Below are 13,052 nucleotides of genomic sequence, written 5' to 3' on the forward strand. Positions count from 1 at the left end.
AGCCGGGGTACAGAGTTTTTATAGCCGACCACATCGTCTTCTCAGCACCTGGGAACAGAACAAAGAAATAGTTCCCAGATGGGGGTGGAAACAGTTCAGACACTCTGCGGTTAAGCTACGCGCAACCAGTTGACCTGCTTGACCCTGCCTCCGGGCCACTTTTTCAAAGTTCTCAACATGCCCTTGCCCCAATCCAATGAAACACTAATCCAGTTAATTTTCCTTGAACTTTTGTTCCGTTCGATTGATAGGACAAGGCTGTTATCTCTTAACCTTCAGTGTCAAAACAAAGCTGTTGTTTCTCAAGGCTACAGGTTAGCCCTACAATTTAACCCTTACAATAGGTTTCATGTCAGGGAGGGAAGTTGGGCTGTGAATGTGGAGACTCTTGAATGTCAACCCGGACATATTGATTTTCATTCTATAGGGCTTTTGAGTAGAAGAATGGCATGATCACTTTTATTGGTCACTTAACAGTGTATCATACCCTATTTCACACACCACAGTGTCTTTGAAAAGACTGCATTTTAAGTTGAAACAATTAGAGTAAGGTATTAAGGGATGTTCTCTAGACTTTTGTCTTCCAGAGCCCACGTGGTCACTTAGAGCCTAAAATTAATATTCACAGTTGACGGCATTAAGTATGACACTCTTCCTGACCTAAGTGTGTCACCGTAGCATTTCTATGCCCAGGTGAAATCTCATGACAAAAGAATTCTTGGGGCGCCTGGGTGGCTCAGTCGGTTAGGTGTCCGACTTCGGCTCAGGTCATGATCTTGCAGTTTGTGAGTTCGAGCCCCGCGTCAGGCTCTGTGCTGATGCCTCGGAGACTGGAGCCTGCTTCGGATTCTGTGTCTCCCTCTCTCTCTGCCCCTCCCCTGTTCATGCTCTGTCTCTGTCTCTAAAAAATAAATAAATGTTAAAAAAGATTAAAAAAAAAAGAATTCTTCCGTTTCACAAAGACATTTAAAACAAGTGTCTTCACCTCTCTGAGCCTCAGTTTCTTTATCTATAGAATGGAGAGAAGTGTTCATACCTCATAGGGTTTAGGATTAATTAACATCGTGCATTCAAAGCTTTCAGCATGGTCTCTGGCACATTGCACCTGACATTCAGTGCATGCCATCATTTGTGGAAAATGGTGAGAGTTTTGAATGCATACTGCATGGAAGGTGAGAGTGGGATGGTTAAGATGAGAGCATGACTTTTGGAGCTAACTTTCCTTGACCTGAACACCATTTCTCCTATGTGACCTTGAGCCAATAATTTAACATTTCGATGCCTGAATCTTCTCATCTGCAAAGTAAGGATAATAGTGGTAATTATGATATTGAGTTACGAGGATGACATGAGTGAAAAACACACAAAAAGTGCTAGAACACTGCCGGGCACAGGGCAAACGTCAGCAGGTGTTGGCTACTACTATGTGCCAGGCAATAGGCTGAAGGTTTTACTTGTTTTTTCTCATTAACTCCTCAGATGCCCCATGAGGAGGTATTTTTATCCCCATTTCATAGGAAAGGAAATCGAGGCTCAGTGAAATTCTAGTTAGTAATGTGTCTAAGGTCACACCAGTGGCACATAACCCAAATCCAGCTTGCTTTTTCTAGGAGGAGCATTCGAGTGTGGTATGCCAGAGGCTAATGGGAGGGGTGGCGGGGGTGGGGTGGGGGTGGGTACCAGTCTGGAATGAAAGACAAATTGGATGTGAGATACATTGAACCGGTGGGGCTGGAGGGGACTTTCGGAGGAGGATGTCTTCTCTTTTCTGTGGAAGGATGTGTTCCCTTTAGAAGTCAGCAGCCTGTTCCCAGTCCGTGCTGTAAACACTTCAGGGGATTTGCAGTGCTTAATTAGAAAACTTCAGCAGTATTTTAAAATAGTATTAACACAAACTTCTTTAAAGGGCAAAAAGCGAATGAAAAGAAGTTGTAAAATGAAGAGCAAACCTCCTGACTGAGAACGGTCAGTCATGCCAAAAAGTACAATATTAAGGATCCAGCAGGAAACAAGGTTAAGAACACGAAAGGGCAGAGGTAGGTGGATTGGAAAAGTCTCATAGGTCACACGCACAGCTACAAAGTAGGACTCAGGAGGCAGGGCACCAGCAGGAAAAAAAGATCCTAGGGTCTTGACCACAGTGGTTGGTTAGGGTCTCCCTTTCCACATGGTCTTAACTTGCAGATTAATTCCTGTGCTTCTGTTTTCTTTTAGCATGCGTGCAGTGTGAAATTCTACATTTTGAGATTCATTTCTTTAGCTCTAGGAAGCTTCCTGTGATCAAATAGTAATATCCTAATAGTGGGATCATAATCATAACTAGAAGTAATAAAGCATGTATCGCGAGCCAGACCCTGTTCTTAGTGCTTTACATATATGAACTCATTTAATCTTCACAGCAGCCTTATAAAAAAAAAAATCTGACCGCTGCAGGATTTTTTTTACCTCGATACCCGAGATTCGTTGTCTCTCAGCTTTGAAGAATGAAGAGGTCGACACAAAATAAGCAGCAGGCAGAAATTTATTAGAGTATAAGATCAGAAGGGGCGAATAGTAGGAAAGCTCTCTTTACAGAGAGGGGACGCTTGAAAGTGAATGCCTGCAACTCTAGGCAAAGGTCCTTGTTTTATAAGGTGCTGGGCAGCCCTCTCCTCCCTTCCTTCTCATTCCTTCTCAGGTTCTACCCTTACTGGCTGGATAACTCTAGGTGCTGGGTTGTCCATTCCTGATTGGCTCGACTCCATTGTATGAGGGGTGGTCTATGGCGATATCATTCCTTGTGGGTCATACGTTTTATGGTCTACTACTTGTTTTTAGTTAGGTCTCCTGAGAGGAACCTGAGGGGAAGTGGGTAGCGCTGTTACATTCTTAAGAGCAACCTAATGCCTGGGGGGCTTTGCTGTGGTCAGACACTCCCAGCACTGTTCCAAAATATGGGGTTTTCCCCAGCCAGGGAGTCAGGTCCTAATCTTTCCCTCTCTTTTTTATCCTATCTTTTCCTTTCATATTATTATCATCCCCATTTTATGGATGAGAAAACTGAGGCACAGAAAAATTAAGGAATTTATGAAAATCGTATAGCTGATAAAGGGCAGAGCCAGGATTCAGATCCAAGTAAGTTTGGCATTGGCACCTGCATGCTTCTCATCACATTATACGGCTTTATTGGGCCATTATCTGCTATTGACACATTAGTTAGATCTAGTTATTTCTGCTCTTTTTTCTCCAGGATGATAGCTGTCCAGAAGCTGGGTAGAAAAACATCTTGAAGTCACCTAATAGGGGACCAGCCACAGAGCTAAATAAAGATCCAGGCCTCCTTCCAGGGGAGGATGTGTTGGTGTGGTTAAAGATGGGAGTGTGCCAGTTAGACCAGCCCTGGCCTAGCCTCTGAGTTAACCCTGGTCCTTTCACGGAAATTGTCATGATAGACTCTTAACAGCGCCTTCAGTGAGAGAATTAACATGATATTTAAGAGGCCTCCAAACTGGGGTTCAAATGCAGGCTCTGAAACTTGCTAACCATATGACTTTGTGTAAATTACTTAAGTTTTCTGTGCGTTAGTAGCCCTGGCAAACTTGCGAGAAAACTAGGACCAACCTCACAGGATTGTTGGGAGGAAAAAATAAAATAATCAATGCTTGGAAAAAAAAAAAATAGTGCAGAGTTAGCACTCAGTTCATTTGGCTGTTATTCCCTCTGGGGAACTTTTGGGAACCCCAGTAGTTCATTTCTGAGCCTGATTCACCAGCCATTCTTTCCTTTTCCTGTCATCTTTTAGAAGGTCTCCAAGGTCTTCATTCATTTGTCTCTATGGATTTTCTTTCCCCTACATTTGGCTTTCAATTTAAAGTGGACATTTATTCAAACCAGTCAACCTTTTGACAGCTTCAACCGTATTCTTTGCAAAAATGTGTCAGTTATTCCAACCATTTTGCTCAGGGGCAGAAGTGAAAGGAAACATGAACAAGAGATTGATGTTGAAAAGGCACCAAGATGGCAGTACCTATTTTCTTAATGAGGCCTTTCCCAAAGTATGGTCTGTGGAACATTAGCCTCATGAGATTCTCCAGGGGATGAAAAGGTTCACATTGTCAAAAAGTTCGAGGACTAGAGCATGTTGTATCTCCTTAGAAAGTCATACTCCACACTAGTCTATTACAAGCTCTAAATAATTTTGCAATAAGAAATTCAGGTTTCCTCTGTTGTATCCAATACTTAAAACTTATTTTGACCTCTGAACCTCTCGGAGTGGTAAATTACCTTCATGTAATGGTCATCGCAAAGTATGGTACTAGCAGAATATCCTCGAGGTCACAGAGCAGAAGGGCTCACAGACTAAATTAAGATGCTTGAACCATATGGTTTATTGAATTAATTTAAAACGTACAGCAAAAGCCAAAGGAAATAGGTGGTTATATTAACACGTAGGATGTGTGGGTGCTGATATAGTTCATCAGTTCATTAAAATTTACCTATTAGGGGCGACTGGGTGGCTCACTTGGTTAAGCGTCCGACTTCAGCTCAGGTCATGATCTCCCAGTTCGTGAGTTTGAGCCCCACATCGGGCTCTGTGCTGACAGCTTACAGCGTAGAGCCTGCTTCAAATTCTATGTCTCCCTCTCTCTCTGCTCCTCCCCCGCTCATGCTCTGTCTCTCTCTCCTTCAAAAATAAATTTAAAAAATTAAAAAAAAATGAAAGAAAATTTACCTATTAAATTTATTATATGTTTTATGATAATAGTATCAAGTAATTAACATTTGAATTACTATTCGATTCAAATGAATTCATTTGAATTACTATTCAATTCAATGAATTACATATTGAATGCTAGGCACTGTTCTACACTTTTTATGTATAGTTAACAGAATTCTAGTTGTGCATATTTTGTGGTGGGGAAATGAATAAAATGTTCAGTTCACAAAATACACATTTAGTTTTGTCCTAAGTCAATGACTTGAATAGCTAAATTAAAAAAAAAAAGTTTGTTTGTTTGTTTATTTATTTTGATGGGGAGGGGCAAAGAGAGAGGCAGAGAGAGAATCCTAAGCAGGCTCTGCACTGACAGCATGGAGCCCTATGTGGGGATCGATCAATCTCAAACCGTGAGATCATGACCTGAGCTGAAATCCATCAGACACTCAACCGACTGAGCCACGTGGGTGCCCTGCTAAATTTCTGATTTATAATTATCCCTGGAGATTTTAATAAAAAGTAAATAAATACTCAGACTTTGGGGGTTAAGATGCTGGTGGATTTAACACATACATCTAATTTCACTCAATGAGTTTTCCTCGTTTCTTGGGTCTAGTGAAAGCTTCTAGTGTAATCCAGAAAAAGGCAAGAGTGCTATCCTTAAACTAGGGGAATTGAGTGAATCTATGCATACTGAAATCAGAAACCTCCTGCTTTCTTCCGCTACTCAATTCTTCGAATGTTGGCAGCCAGATCTTTACCCTATAGGTAGATTGGAATCATATTTGCTGGGAAATCTTACCGGTTTTGGAAGAAAGATAACAAAGATACTGTCACTGGAGTGTTCATCAAACCTCCTGAAATGCCTGTAAACTACAATAAAATGATTCTGTTAAAACAGAAGGTCCTCAAGCCCCCAAATATAAATGAGGGAAGACAACAATACTTTGGGAGATGGAAAGCAAATAGGTCAAGGTTAACAGAATTAGCAAATCTGAGAAACATGAATTCTAGACTGGTAGTGGGGAAAGCTGAGAGCCAAGTTGGTTTACCCTGCAGAATCATCAAAAGGATTACAGCTGGGGACACCACGTATCTCTGGAACCGGGCATAAAATGCAAGGTATTAAAGGAGGATTGACGGAAAAAGCTGGTTAAGAAATCCGTCCTTAGAGGTACTCCCTCAACTCTACGCTTCCGTGCCACTGCCACTCCTCTACCTCAGTATAAAACTAGAGCTTTACTCTCTACAGATGGCAAGACATAGGGTCTCCGGACTGTGGCGTGCCATTGCGTTGTTTAATAAGGCCACCCAAGGATGATTTAATTATACATTTATTCGACTTTGATATTTATTTGAAGGACTCAGACTCCGAGAAGTTAGAAATTAACTTACAGATTCTACCCAGTAGAGGTGCAAATAATTTTTGTCCAGCAGAAAAGATAACTTCAAAGGTTATCGTCTTTATTGCCTTGTTGTGCAAGTTTTCTTTTATACCTCTCAGTGATACTTTAAAGTTTAAAGTCCTCTTCATAGAAATCTTACTGGGTTTTGTTTGGTCCTATGCAAAATGTTCTTTGAATCTGCCTGACCCGTGATTGGTATGTGAGTCTCGTTTTTAATTTTTTTGAACGTTTTATTGTGGCAGTTTCTCAAATATTGGCAGTCAGACATTTACCTTTAGGTAGGAAAATGAAAGGGTATTCCCTGGGAAATTTGAGCAGCCAAAGAGGAAGAACCTAAAGATACTGACATTCAGTTTCCTAACAAATGGCCCAGACAGATCACCCTGTGTTTCTGATGACCAATTATTTTATCATTACAAAGTAGGACGTTTTTGAGAGTAAAAGGAGGCTACATTAATAATTGTTCTGGGGCAGCGGCTATAACCTGGGACTGTCCTAGTAATACCAGGACATATGTCCATACTACATATAGTGAAGCTCTTGGTGAACAGTCTCACTCATGCTTTCAGAATTTCCAATCAGCTCTTTCCTCTGTCAATATATGAGCAGAGAGCCAAGCATTACAACAATTTGCTGAAAGCCTCTACGTTTGAAAGATAATGATCAAAACAAATAATTAAAGGCAACATGGAGGAAGCAGAGACCATACGGGGAGAATAAAATCCCTTGCTCCCAGAAAACACTACCATAAATATCATAAGAGAGCTAAAATATGTGTTAGATTTATGAAACAAGGGTTATGTCAAAAGGGAAAAAAAGAGCAAAGGAAACACACACACACACACACACTCAAAACCCCTTGGAATTTTAACACAATGGCAAAAACAAACAAAAATAAGTGGAAAGGGTGGATGACAATAAGGTACAAAAATCTCACAGAAAGTAGAGCAAAAAAACAAAAGGTGGAAAATAGGAGACAAAAAGTGAGAAAATTAAAGGGCCAATCATGGAGGCCCAACATCTTAATAATAGGAAGTGCAGAAAGAGACAGATGTTACAACAGAGAAAATGGAAAAGAAGAAATTATCTGTGAAATAATATAAGAAAAATTTCCCATGGTGAAGAAAACGAATTTCTAAATTTAAAGGACACAATTAGTGCCTAGCACAATGAATTCACATGAACCCACAGCATGGCACATTATTATGAAATTTCAGACTATTAGGGGAAAAGAAAAGATGCCACAAGCTTTTGGGATGGGGTAGAGAAAAGTCACGAACAAACCATCAAGAATGATTTTGGACTTTTAAACAGCAAAACAGGAAAACAGAGATGATGGAGACATGCTTTTAAAACTCTGAAGAAAAAAAAATATTTCTAACTAGAAACCCCAATTATATCACTCATTCTAGGAAAAATAAAAATTTGTGCAGCAAAATGAAAATAGTCAAAGATTATTACATTGGCATCATGTAAACCTTGATCTAAATTTAATTATATTGGGAGTTCAGAGAGATGGGAGATGTATATGTTTGTGATAAGTAGAGAAAAGAAAGAATACCAAATTTTCATCTTCGAAACATGCAAATCAATGGATAAGCCTAAAACTGAAAATTCTTCAGTCAGCAATAAAAGCATGTAAATTTAGATATATTGGGATATGCATCAAAAGAATCAATGGAAAGTATTTGAAAGTGGCTTCCTAATAGGAAGGAAAAATGGAATGAGGGAAGGGGAACAGGGATGGCTGCTCGGCCTAACAAAGCTTGTAGAATTCATGGATTTATTATAATAGGGGCATGTGTAACCATGATTAAAAAAATGAAAAAAAAAATAAAAGAACTAAAAAATCATTTTGTTTGGGGTCTCGTTCAATAAACAGTTTGGAAAATTATGTACTTGGTTTCAGCTTTGATGTTTATATTTTGATAAGAGATTCTGGCTCATGGACTTCATTCAAAAGAACCACGTAGAAATGTTTTTCTCTTTCATAGAAGCTATTTCAGCTCCTGGAATCTTAAATTAATTTTTATCATATGTGAAAAAAAATTGTTTTGAGGTAGTGTTTTGTTAAATAATGTCCACTTAGGAAGAAAAGACTTTGGTTTTTGTTGTTGTTGTTGTTGTTTTTTGTGTTTTTTAAAATTTTTATTCATTTATTTTTATTTATTTTTTATTAAATATAATTTATTGTCAAATTGGTTTCCATACAACCCCCAGTGCTCATTTTGAATATCTGTTCTGCCACTGAATACTGTGCTATGTTGAACAAGCCATTCACCTTTTTTGGACATTAGTTTCCTCAGCTGTCAAAGGATATATTAAGAGAAGTTATGTCTACTCTCATGTGGTGGGTCAATAGTCCTCTCTTCCAGAACCTTGATCCCAATGCCAGAGAGATGTAGAACTCTCAGAGAGAAAGACTGATCGGGTAACAAAGAGTACCAGTGGATAGCCCATTTTTTTTTAATGTTTATTTGTTTTTGAGAGAGACGGAGAGACAGACTGTAAGCAGGGGAAGGGCAGAGAGAGAGAGAGAAAGAGGCACAGAATCTGAAGCAGGTTCTAGGCTGTCAGCATAGAACCTGACGCGGGGCTCGAACTCACGAACTGTGAGATCATGACTGGAGCCGAAGACAGACGCTTAACCGACTGAGCCACCCAGGTACCCCAAGCCCATTTTGAGTCAGAATGGAATCTTAACCCTGCAGAGGAGAACTCAAACCCTCCCCCAGGGATGTAGTGTTCCCAACAGGATCACAAGCTTCAGGGATGTAGTATTCCCAACAGGATCAGAAGCTTCTTGAATAGATCAGAATACAGCTGTTGAAAATAAAGACACAAAGTTCCTATAGCAAGCCTACTGCCCTTTGAGATCACGTAGGATCCACTGAGCAGCAGAGCTCTCCAGACCACAACTTAGCTCCAAACTGAGTAAATAAAATGCTCCTTTTGCTTTGCATCAAATTAATTTTTCTGTGCCTTCCCTATGCCTTTCTCCCACTGTGCTTTTGTCCTGGGACAATTTTCTTACCTTCTTGTCATGTCAACCCCACTCTGACTTCTCCTTTATCACCCCTGCCCTGCAGACATTTCATAACCGGCTCCTGTAACCGTATCTTTCCCAGAACTTGGCCTTCATCTCTAGTCTCAATTCTCTACTAATCTAGTACCTACCTCAAAAGGGTGAGTAGATCCTCAAAGGAACAATTTCATGGTATTTTTTTTTAATTTTTTTTTATAGTTTTGAAAATCCTAGAAGTTCATAGTGATGCTTTAGGATCCAAAGAGTGGCTGGGGTGGGAGGTGGGAGGTAGACGTGAGGTTTGGTTCATAGAGCTCCAGGCTTCCTTCTCTTTCAGGCAGATCAGCTCCACATTTGGGGCAAGAAAGGTTCATCTTCACAAATTTTAATTAAATTTAATTGTCTGACTTAGGATATGAAAAAATATTGCTTGGATTCAAATCCCAGCTTTTTCACTTACTGATTGTGACTATTTGATTATGGGTAAGTCACTTAGCCCTCTCTGAACCTCATTTTCACCAACTGTAACATACTATGTAGATTATAAAAAAGCAGAATCCAAAGGGATTACTTACTTATTATTATTTTTTCATTCTCCCTGAACTTTCTCACCCTAGCATCTCAGGGGGTTGTAACCTTCAACAAACCTTCTGTCCTCTGCCCAAGCCAAATTTATGGGTCAGCATGCAAGGTTCTCTAAACTATGAAGGGCCAAAGCACTTAGGTGGTTGTGTGTGGCCCAAAGGAATCTTTGCCTGGGTCAGGCCGTAATAATTATTTAATGGCAAAGTGCCACCTTTCCGTTTTTCCTTTAGGGCATGACTCACAAGCACCTGGTACCCAGGCTTGTATGACTCCTCCGTTCACACTACTTAATTCCCGACAGCTTATTGTGCCTCTCACACAAAAGAGAAATGTTGTCCCAGGTGTCATCAATTTAGCATATTTCAGTTGCCCACTCTGATCACAGAGTCACTCTAGTGCCTTCTTAACTGCTGAAATTAATCTGACTCCTTATGCACTCTCAGATAGAGACAAATGGACCCTGAATAATTTAAAGGACATTTTCTTAAAGCATCCAACAGAGTTGAAGTCTCCTGATTTTTCATTTCTTCTACAACCTAAGTCAAACAAGCTAAATGACAAATATTGATGCTCCCATTTTATCTAAAAACAGTGGCTCAGTGTGCATGCCCAGGGATCACAGTGTATTTGCTTATCAAAGTTGCACATCCATTTTGGGTAGCTTATATCTATGGACCAGCCTCCAGTTGGGTTCCTGACACTGAAGAGTGAGAACTGGTTCAAGTTCTCCTAAACTGTTTCAAATGTGCTATAGTTAAAAAGAAGGAGGGACAATCACAGAGAGTACACTAAATGAAGGCATTTCATTTAGATCTAGTAGTTACAATGGCATTTGCCTGAGTTTTAATATTAATGGAATTCCTAACAACAGTTATCTTCATAGATTTCTTAAGTAACTCCAAATCATGAACCATAATAAACATTGTTCAGGCATATTTTCAATGGATGGATTCTTCCTAAATATGGCTCATCCCTTAGAAGATCCAGAAAGATGTTACTCTCCGAGGGTGGGTTTTATTTTGTATATGTAGGAGTAGTTGCCTCTTTTTAACCCAGCATTCTGCCAAATTAGGACAAACCTTCTGGAAATAGACATTTAAAAGCCAAGTAAGAATTGGGAGAGGCTGAAGGAAAAAGATTAAGGAAGAATGATATCCATCATACTGGTCTTTAATACCGTCGATTGCCATGACTCAGTCCTGGGTCCTTTCCTCTTTTCACTGTACAGTCCTTTCTAGTTTACCTCATCCTTATCAAGTCTCATAGCTTTAAATACCATCTCTGTATATGCTTATGGCTCTCAAATTTCTGTGTCCAACTTGATCTGAGCTCCAGATTCTACTATGCAACTGCCTACTAGACATCCCAGCTTGGGTGTCCCCAAGTCATTCCCAAATCAACACATCTCAAACTAAACTACTCTTTTCCCACCCCTATTCCTATGTATCAAAACATATTAAGTATCAGAGATATAGCAGTAAATATGTTTCTGACTTCTGGGGTTTATATTTTATTGGTAGGGACTCATAATAAAAAATAAATGAAAAGTTCAGCTTTTTTTTATATATAAAATGTACATTGAGTATATGGAAGCAAAGTCGACTAGGAGGTACAGAGTAATGGGGAGCATACTGTACTTGATAGAGTGATCAAGGAAGGTCTCTTTGAGGAGATATTAATTTAGGAAACCTTGAACAAAAAGAAGGAATAAGCCGTGCAGATATCTGGAAGAATATTTCACATTAAACAGCATGTGCAAATGCCCTGAGATGGGGATATACTTGATGTGTTTGAGAAAAAGCATATGGCTGGAGTAATAAGTAAAAAGAAAAGTTTTGAGAAATGAGGTCATAGAGGTATCCAGGAGCCAGATCATCTATGGGCTTGTAGGCCATGATAAGAAGAGTGTGATTTCCTTCCAAGCGTGATGAAAAGTCATTGTAGGGTTTTGAGGTGAGGAGAGGCATAAGTTGATTTAGATTGTGGAAGGATCTCTGGCTGTTGTGATGAGAATAGACTGTAGGGGGCCAGAGTGGAAGCAGGGAGACCAGTCAGGATGTTATTGTGAAAGTCCAAGGGAGAGATGATGGTGGCTTGGACTAAAGCGATAGCAGTGGATATAGTAAGAAGTGGTTAGATACAGTATTTTGTAGGTAGAGCCAACGGATTTGCCTAAGAGAATGGCACTGCCTTCATCCTTCCAGTCCGCCATGAAGGTTGAGGGAGGAGTTACACAAGGTCATTCTATGTGGTGATATTTAATCTCAGATGCTATTTTTCAATTAGTTTCTTGAGAAATAGTCTGTGGTTTCATTGATACTGCTACTAGAAAGAGGAGCATTGCTGACAGCTAGAAAGAGGAGAAGTATCACTGAAACCACAGACTATTTCTCAAGAAACTAATTGAAAAATAACATCTAAGATTAAATATCACCACATGGAATGACCTTGTGTAACTCCTCCCTCCACCTAAATTGTGTTCATCCCATTTCATGCTCCCACAGTTCCTTGTCATTTTCCTTCATGACTCTTATCACCAACTGTGGGTACATATCTGGTCATTGGATTATTTATTTCATGTTTGTTTATCTGACTATCCTAAAACCTTAGGTGAATGCAAGGACCAAGTCTTACTTTGTATCTCTAGTGCCTAGTACAGAACCTGGCTCACAGAATATACTCAATGTCTGATAAAAGAATACACGAGGGAGTGACTATAACCATAGAAAGCTTATTGTAAAGAGAATGCTGATAATCTTCTACAAGTGATTTAGAGTACTGATGAAGAATGAGATTAGACATAAGAAAAAAATATCTTGACCAAAATATTCTTAAATCCTGGAATGAGTCTAAGAGTAATAGCATCACATTTCTTGTAGTCAGCAAACAAGAGATTTCCAGGTAGTAGTACAAAATAGGTTGGTTCCTACATGGACTAAATGCTCCCTTCTAGGAGCCTAAGATTCTGAGAAGTATAACTGACAAACCACTAATCTAGGGAGCATTCACTGACTTACTGGTTTGACAAAAAATAAAATGAGTACCTACTCTCTACTAGGCACTGGACTAAGCATTGTGGACTCAACATTGATTCACATTCCCTACTCTCAAGGGGCCTGCATACCAGTAGGGACATTCACTTGAAAGATACGCATGGTAGAAGTGGACATGATTCCTTTCTTCCAGGTCTAGGCTTAAGTGTGACATCTTAAGCACTGGCAACAAATTGGCCCATGTGGTTGTCACAGTTTTCTGAGACAAAGGTACCGGGATGAGATTTAATGTCCAAGGATTTTATTAGGGGAAATGCCTGTGAGAGAAAATGGGGGAGAGGGCCAGC

The sequence above is a fragment of the Panthera uncia genome, chromosome X (genome assembly GCF_023721935.1).
Source record: "Panthera uncia isolate 11264 chromosome X, Puncia_PCG_1.0, whole genome shotgun sequence".
Taxonomy (NCBI): Eukaryota; Metazoa; Chordata; class Mammalia; order Carnivora; family Felidae; genus Panthera; species Panthera uncia.